Genomic DNA, 9,232 nt, shown 5'->3' with positions numbered 1-9,232 from the left:
AGATCCCTGAACTACAAGCTTTGGAGAGCTTCCAGGATGGCCCACAGGTCAGGAATGTGACCTTCCCAGAGAACTACTTGTACTCAGGACATTTTAAAACATTGTTCTCTGCATCTCTTTATCTTAGTGTTCCTGAATATACTTTAAAAAAAAAAGAAGGAAGGAAGGAGAAGAAGAAATAGAGATGGTTTATTAAAAAGGAAGAAGTCTTGAGGTGGTGGGGCACCTCTTTAATCCCAGAATTTAAGGAGCAGAAACAGATGAATCTCTGAGTTCAAGGACAGCTGGGTCTACACAGTGGTTTCTAGGTCAACCAGGACCCTGTCTCAAGAATCAAAATAGAAAAAAAAATAAAGAAAGAAGGAAAAATGGTACTCCCTGGGGTGAGGAGGCCAATGAACTGATAATGAGGGTTAGGAAGCCCCATTACTACATCAGTTCTAAGCCTTTGATGGATTATTTACATAGGGTGAGACCTCTCTCAGGTTTGATGTCCTTGGCTTTTCCTGCACATGTCCCATTTGCAGGCCTGGTGAGGAGGGTTTCCAGCATTTTTCTACCAACCAACCCTTTTCCAGATGGAAATCTTGAAGCTTCTCATGACCCTACTCTCCTATGAGAACCCCTGATGGGAGATGTCATTCTGTATATATGTTTCTCATACTGGTTAATGAATAAAGCACTGTTGGCTAATAGGAAAGGAAGATAGGAGGGACTAGGAGACAAGGAGGAAAGAGGAAGTAGTAGGGAGGAGTCAAGATGGAGAGTCTGGAGAAAGCAGAATGCCAGCCGGCTCCCCAGTAAGAAAAGACCACGTGGAAATACTAGATTAATAGAAATCGGTTAATACTTAAGACAGAGCTAGCCCTTAAGAAATTAGTACCTGGCCAACAGCATTGTATCAAATACAGAGTCTCAGTGTATTATTTGGGGCTGGCACGGCGGTGGAACAAGACCAGCGGCAGGCGGAAAAACCGTACTCCTTACAAACCCCCAGTAATCTGGGGGAGGGTGTGAAGGGTGAAGATCACTCTTCTATAACTTTCCCCATGCTGCTGAAGGGCATGGTTCGTGCTTAAGAGGGATAAGACTCTCCTACTTTGTCTATTTGTTGGAGACTTGGAGTCACCTGTAGAAGGAGTTTGTCTTTTGGATTACCAACCAGCATCCAAATCAAGACACAGAGACTTATTAGTTATAAATGCTTGGCCTAACATAGGCTCATTTCTGGCTAGCTGTTTTAACTTAACCTGTTTTTCTTTACCTACCTTTCGCCTCCGGCCTGTCTGCTTTTGTTCCCTTCTATGTATCTTACTTTCATTGCTTCTCATGTCTGTCTGGCTGGCAGCTTCTCATTGCCATTCCTTCATTCTCTTCTTCTCCCCCCAGCCTACTTTTCTCCTCCTATTTATCCTTTTTCCTACTTGGCCATTGGTCATTCAGCTGTTTGTTAGACCAATCAGGTGCCTTAGGCAGCAAGGTGAACCAAATGCCACACATCTCTTCATAATTAAATAGATATCTTTACATCATTAAACAAATGCAGCATAACAAATGTAACACATCTTTACACAGTTAATTTCTACAACAGGAGTTGGGCAGGAACCCTGTATTATAAAGCCCAAGTCAGGCTGAACTTACAGACAAACTAATCACTAGAGACAGGTAAGGCAGAAGGGGGCTAATTTCCAACCTAAGACATGAAGCTTATGGGCCTTAGTGACCTCTCCAATGATGGGTGAGGAGTTATGCTGACATCCTCTGCCGCCTAAGACAGGAGTTAGTTTGTATTAAAAAGGGGATTGATGGGAGATGTCATTCTGTATATGTTTCTCATACTGGTTAATGAATAAAGCACTGTTGGCCAATAGGAAAGGAAGATAGGAGGGACTAGGAGACAAGGAGGAAGAGGAAGTAGTAAGAAGGAGTCAGCATGGAGAGACTGGGGAACCAGATGCCTGCCCCACTCCCCGGTAAGGAAACCACGTGGAAATACATAGAAATGGGTTAATAATTAAGACAGAGCCAGCTGATAAGAAACTAGCAACAGGCCAACAGAATTATATCAAATACAGAGTCTCAGTGTGTTAATTGGGGCTGGCGCGGCAGTGGAACAAGACCGGTGGCGGGAGGAAAAACCTACTCCTTACAGGGGATATGTAGGGCCCTGCATGGACCCCTGAGGTACCTTGAGCAAGCCTCAAGCTGTTGGCTGGAATATCTTGCCCCAGAGTTGTTACTGGTGCTCTGCCCACTTGCTAACACACATCTGCTGGGGAGGAACTAAGCCCGAGAACTTGCACACTTGACCCTTGTTTTCCACTGCTCTGTGAGTCAGTATATAAGCCCACTCCTTTCCCTCAATAAATGGTATTTGGCATCCAGCATTCCTGTTGCATGAATGACCGCTGTTTTGTCTTTTATTTAGATCTCTAGGCCTTCACCTGATTAGTGGAACAGATTGTAGTGCAGTCGCTATACAGGGGCTGGAGACATGGCTCAGAGGTTAAGAGCTCTGGCTGTTCTTTCAGAGGATCTAGGTTCAATTCCCTGCACGCACATGGTAGCTCACAGCTGTCTATGATAGCAACTCCAGGGGTACTAACTCTAGCTCTAGGAGTTACCTTCACACAGACATTCGTGGAGGCAAAACACCAATGCAAATCATTTTTAAAAGTATAAGCCAGAGGCAAAGGGAGGCAGCCTGGTCTGCAAAATGAGTTCCAGGACAGCTATGGCTACACAATGAACAACCAAACAAAAAAGTGTATGAGTCCTTTATTATCTGGCATCCATGAGCAACACCATGCCTTAAAGTCTCCTGGTGCCAAAGCTCAGGGGAGAGCCCTTTAAAGGTAAAAGCCATGAAGATCATAATTTACATCCAAGTTAGAGGAGGGTGAGGGTAATTTTGGAAACATTTGTTTCTGACATACCATAATTATTTTAAATATATAACATGGACAATTATTTTTGACTTATACCCTTTTTCAGTTAGTTTATGTTGAGTTTGCATAAACATTAATTGTATTTAACATATCTGGACAAGTTCATGGCAATCTCAAATGTGTTGCTAAGTCAGGTGTGACTATTAGAGGCTGGGGTAGAGGCCTGAGAACTGTCTATGAAAACATAACATGGAGTCAGGACAAGGTGATGTTACCGTCATCACTTCAAAATAAATAAAAATATATAAAAATGAATGTAGCAAGACACAAAAACATTCTGGGTGGAATAAATGAAAAGAAAGGGAGTGTGTGTCTGTAACCATTAATTGCCAAGAGCATTAAACGTACACTCTGGCTGGAGAGATGGCTCAGAGGTTAAGAGCACTGGCTGCTCTTCCAGAGGTCTTGAGTTCAATTCCCAGCACCTACTTGGTGGCTCACAACCATCTGTAATGAGATCTGATGCCCTCTTCCATTGTTCATGCAGACAGAACCCTATATACATAATAAATTACAAATCTTATAAAAAGCAATGTGTACTCCTCCTGTTATCTGATAATATAGATAGTATATTTATTATTATGCATCTCTTTCCATACTGTGAGTGATTCTAGAGAGCCATTTAATCAGATGAGGGAGTCTCAAGATCCTCCAATGTATAGCTTGTTTTTCTTTCTTTATTAATTTTTTATTTAAATTAAAATAATATTTTACATACCAATCTCAGTTCCCTCTCCCTCTCATCCTCCCATTCCCCCAACCTCTCCCCATCCATCCCCCCATCCACTCCTTAGAGAGGGTGAGACCTCCAATGGGAGATCATCAAAGTCTGTCACATCATTTGGGGCAGGATCAAGGCCCTCCCTGCTGAGAGAGTAACCCTCCTAGGGAATGAACTCCTAAAGACCATTCATACATTGGGGATAAAAACTGGTTCCACTACCAGTGGCCCCATAGACTGCTCAAGCTCCCCAACTGACACCCATGTTCAGGTTCTCCAGCTGTCAGTCTGGGGTCTATGAACTCCTACTTGCACAGGTCAGCTGTTTCTGTGGGTTTCCCCAGGATAGTCTTGACCCCTTTGCTCATCACTCCTCCCTCTCTCCCATCCAAGTACTAACCAGGCCTGACCCTGCTTAGCTTCCAAGATCAGATGAGCTCGAGCACATTCAGGGTGGTATGGCCGTAGACCATTCCTCCCTCTCTACAGCTGAATTCCAGGAGTTGGGCTCAGGGCTTAGCCCTGAATCTCTGCTTCTGCTTCCCTCAGCTACTGGATGAAGGCTCTATGATGGCATTTAAGGTAGTCATCAATCTCATTATTGGGGAAGGACATTTAAGGTAGCCTCTCCACTATTGCTTAGATTCTTAGTTGGGGTCATCCTTGTGGATCCCTGGAGATTTCCCTAGTGCCAGGTTTCTTGTTAAGCCCATAATAGCTCCCTCTGTCAGGATATCCACCTGCACCTACTGGAAGAAAAGATGGAAGAGATGGGTAGAGGACAGTATAAGAACACTAGCTTGTTATTTAGAAACACAGGTAACAACCTTGACTTGCTGTTGATGCTGGAAGCAAGGAAGGGAATGTCTTGTAGTGTTGTGTCCTTAACCTAGAAGGCCTTTTCAAATTCCAGGTAAACCATGGCAGGGCCAGACTGTAGACCCCCAGGAGTTGTAGAAGAGGCTCAACTTCCAGAAGACAGGTTCAATTCCCAATATCCATATCAGATGCTCACAGAGCTGTAACTCCAGCTCCAGGGGATCAGACTGCTCTGGCTTCTGAGGGCAACTCATACTCATGTGCACTACCTACCTACACACACACATACACACACACACACACACACACACACACACACACACACACACACACACTTTAATAAGAGGAAAGGGGAAAATGTAAGACACCCAAGTGGCATCATCAACAACCTGTGGAATTGAGTTGTGGGAAGTGTACACACACTTGGTAAATTGGAGGGGGGATCCAGTACATCTGGTGGGGAAAACAGCTTTCTGTTAGTTGACATTCCCTCTCTAGAGGGAATGAAATTTTCCTCAATAGATCTCATGGGAGCCCTGGTGCAGTTGGACACAGTGAACCTGACTCCCAACAGACAATGGAGAGATGCGTTTGGAGATGAATTTGGAGTATAGTGTACATCTACTCAGAGGAAAAAAGGGCATCTCAAGGCTCTGAGGGGTGAGCATGCCAGATATGGTCCTTCTGGTCTTGGAGATCAAGCTCAAGCGTGCCAGGCAAGAATGTTGTCAAAAAGTATCGGTTGCAAAAAGTCACTCAAGCTCAGTAGGAGTCTATGGTATAGAAATGGATTTTCATTTATTGATACAATTTAAGGTCAATTTTGTGATATGTATATTTTTCCTCTTGTTTAGGTATTGTGTTTATATAGCTCATTTAAAAATCTATAATTTAGTACAGATTTTATATAGTTACCTATAATAGTCAAAACTTATAGGTAAGTCAGTTAGGTTTTCTAGATATACAGAGATATATTTCAAATGAATAGGCATTCTTCAAACCTTTCAAAGACCTACAGTACATGGCATTTAAAATGGCTTAATGTTTTCCTTAACAGTGAGACATAACTGCTCCTAGCAACACCACCTGTGTCACAAATGAAGATGGACATCGAAGAAACTCATTATGGAGTTTACTTCCAATATGGAAGCCTATCCATTTGGGCAAGATACTGCTCTTGTCTGGACTGTTAGACTTTATGCTGTATAAACTGGACATGCAGGACTCACAGAAAAGTGACTGCTGAAACAAGATGGACATTGCTGTAGGGTTCCTGCTTCATGGAAGAGTCTGCCAGACAGTCTGCAGGACACAAAGAAAAGTGACTGACAAATTGCCAACACAGGTGGGACAGTTTGAAATTTCCTGTTTTGCTGAGGAGTCTGCCAGACACACTATGGCCTATAGGCTGAAGATGCAACATTGCAGAACTTTGTGTGACCAGGTGAGTTGTCTCTGTTATTTCTAGAGTTTATATATTATCCTTCTGTGGTCTTTGATGGAGTTGAAAACAGATAGCTATGGTTATAGTTTTCCTTAGGATTAAAGATAAGTTACATATAAGACTTTAGACTCACAAATATAGGATAGATGATGAAATATTTTCTTTAAATCTTGCTAAATGTTAATGGACTAAATATTGTTAACTATAGTTCTTATTTGATAACTATTTTGTTATATATTTTACTATTTTAAAGTTAAAACCCTTTTTATTTAGTCAGAAAAGAGGAGATGATGGGAGATGTCATTCTGAAAATATGTTTCTCTTATTGGTTAATGACTAAAGCCCTGTTGGCCAATAGGAAAGCAAGATAGGAGGGACTAGGAGACAAGGAGGATTTTGGGAGATGTAGTAGAGTCAAGATGTAAGGACTTGAGAGAAGAAGGTTCCGGACTGTCTCTGCGGTAAGACCACATGGAAGCACATAGATGGATAGAAATGGATTAATATTTAAGACACAGCCAATAAGAAACACTAGTAACAGGTCAACAGCTTTATAACTAATACAGTGTCTCTGTGTGTTATTTGGGGCTGATGAGGCTGTGGGACCAGGTGGGAAAACTGCCCATAACAGGAATTCTGGTAGGCTCCTGTAAGTGAGAATAGATTGAATGCAGAAGGACTCTACAGCTGCTCTGTGGTTGGAGGCTCTAGAGAGAATGAAAAAGACAGTGCTCTGTGGGCTGTTCACCTGGAGCTGTCATGCATGCATGGGGCTCTGTCTCCTTGTACCCTCCTCCCCAAAGCCACTTCTAAGATCCCCATCTGCCATAAATACAGCCCTGAGCTGGCCTGGTGGTGGTTCACGCTGGTACTCTCAGAAGACTAAGACAGAAGAATTGTCAGCAGAGGTGCCATGATGTGAATGGCCCTGGACAGCTCCATGGCGCTGTGATATTGGGGTAGAAAGCCCATGTGGAAGAGGAGGGGAAAACTAGAATCAAAGATTGCTTTTTGTGTGAACTCAGGTTCATGCCCTTTCCTAGCATCAGAGCCTCTTGTGGCCAGGTTTCTAATTTGATTGAGTCCCCCCGCTTCTCTTTCCCTCCACTTATATATAATTATGACGTATTATGGAAGGTCTCTCCCCCATCTCCGTCTCTCCAAACCCAGCCTCATCTCAGAAAACCCACCAAATGCTGACCCCTCCCCCAGAGATGCTCAAGACTACTCCCACAGGGTATTTACATTATTCCCTTTTCCATCTCCTCTCTTGGCGAGGGTGGGGGTGGGGCTGGAAAATCATCCCTGAGTGTTATAAATGTAGGCTTTTTCTAATTTGGTTATTTGGTCTGATTTGGATTGCTGAGTCATCAGAGAAGCTTAAGGAGGTGCAAAAACTTTTCACTAACTTTCTTTTCGAGACAGGGTTTCTCTTTGGAACTTGTCCTGACTTGCTCTGTAGAACCGGCTGGCCTCGAACTCACAGAGATCCACCTGCTTCTGCCTCCCAAGTGCTGGGATTAAAGACATGCACCACCAACCCGGTTCACCAGCTTTCTTGTGGATTGTCTCTTTTTAAGCATGCCTGGAACAGCTGTTTTCATCTCATATTTTTCTGTTTTTTGTTTTGTTTTTGTTTGTTTGTTTCTTGTAGAATTCCTCCTATTCTACCTTCCAGTTCGATGTGGTATAGTAGCAGAAAAAATAGATAACTCTGTATGGTGACTTGAATTTGTTTTTCTGGAACTTCTAGCTCGATTGGAAAGCTCCATTTTTCTCTCTCCCTCAGAGAATCTCTAACAAAGAGCGGCCAAAAAGCCCAGTTCCACATTCTTGGTGGCTGCTGGGCTCCTCTTCTGAAGTTGCAAGCACCTCAAGACTGCACCTAAAGCATACCATACTTGGGCACAAGCCCAGCTTATGGAGGGCATGTCATCACCCCTCACCTGCAGGGTATTTAAACTCATTGCTACAGTTCAGACATGTGATTTCTCCTGTGCCTTCTCCAGCCTTGATCTCTTGGGGCTGGAGGATTCACTTGGGAGTTGCTTTGTTCAGAATAAACCTGTGTTGATTTGACTTACTGCATTGGCAGAGAAACTTATTAGTGGGGTACAGAAAACCTATTAGTTTTCTTAGTTAGAAATTTTAAACATGCCTTTTCTATCAAATCCTATAAAATGTGCTTGTAGGACAAGGATTTAAAATCTTTTTAACCTCCTCCAAAAAAAAAAAAAAAGAAAGAAACAAAATAATTGTCCTTTGTTTATGTAGGAACATGTGATTCAGGAATTTGATGGCCAGGAACAGTGACCTCTTTCCCCTTCATCCTTCATTTCCGGTGCATCAGTTCTTTAAAGACTAGCCAACTGAATTAAGACTGTGAGATCCAAACACCTCTCCCGGGCATGGGGGTGGGGGCCACTATCATACTAGAATAAAGTTTGTCTTGTCCAGACACTTCAACCAACTGCCCTTCATTTGGGAGTGGTAGTGTCCTCTTTCTTAGGGACCCTGTCTTATTTCTAACACTACAATGACAAATCCATTAATTCTTTAGTGTTAGGTCTCTGACTTTCCTGGTTGGAATGGTTTGGGAGGGAGTACAAAGAACCCCGGGCCACAGTTCAAACTTCTGTTTTAAGGTCTTACTATCTTTTTTTTGCCTCAAGGGAACCGGGTTGTTTTTGCTTGTCTTTTTAGTTCATTTATATGTCATGTTCATCGGTGTTCTTGCCTGTGTGTGGGCCTCTGATCTGCTGGAACTGAGGTTACAGACAGTTCTGAGCCGCCATGTAAGTACTGGGAGTTGAACCCGGGTTCTGTGAAAGAGCAGTTGGTGCTTTTAACCGCTGAGCCACCTCCAGCCCTAGGATGAAGCGTTTCTGTTTTTTTCACACACAGTCATATAGTCTTCAGAGTAGTGTAAAACTCACTGTATAATCCAAAACTGTTCGAATTTTCACCCTCCTAAGAGCTGGAAAAATGAGCTGCCACACCCAGTTAGAATCTAAGATGTAAGATATAAGAAATTATTTGCCTGCGTTGGAAATAGGAAGCTGTAAGACTAGTTATTCCGGGGTCTTAATGTGAACCAGACGGACTGGAAAGAGGGAGGACCAGGTACCACTTGGCCTGGTTCCCAGATCTGGGTGTATTGTCGCCTAACACCGCCCACATCTCAGTGGGCTGATGGTCCGCGCGCCGCCCTTTCATTGGTCAGTCGTCACAAGGCCCATGCTCACACGAGGTCATCCAGCCAATCAACGAACTCGGCTGCGTCTACCCAGCTGCACACGC

This window comes from Phodopus roborovskii, unplaced genomic scaffold (genome assembly GCF_943737965.1).
Source record: "Phodopus roborovskii unplaced genomic scaffold, PHOROB, whole genome shotgun sequence".
NCBI classification, from domain to species: domain Eukaryota; kingdom Metazoa; phylum Chordata; class Mammalia; order Rodentia; family Cricetidae; genus Phodopus; species Phodopus roborovskii.
Note: the sequence above shows the minus strand (reverse complement) of the source record.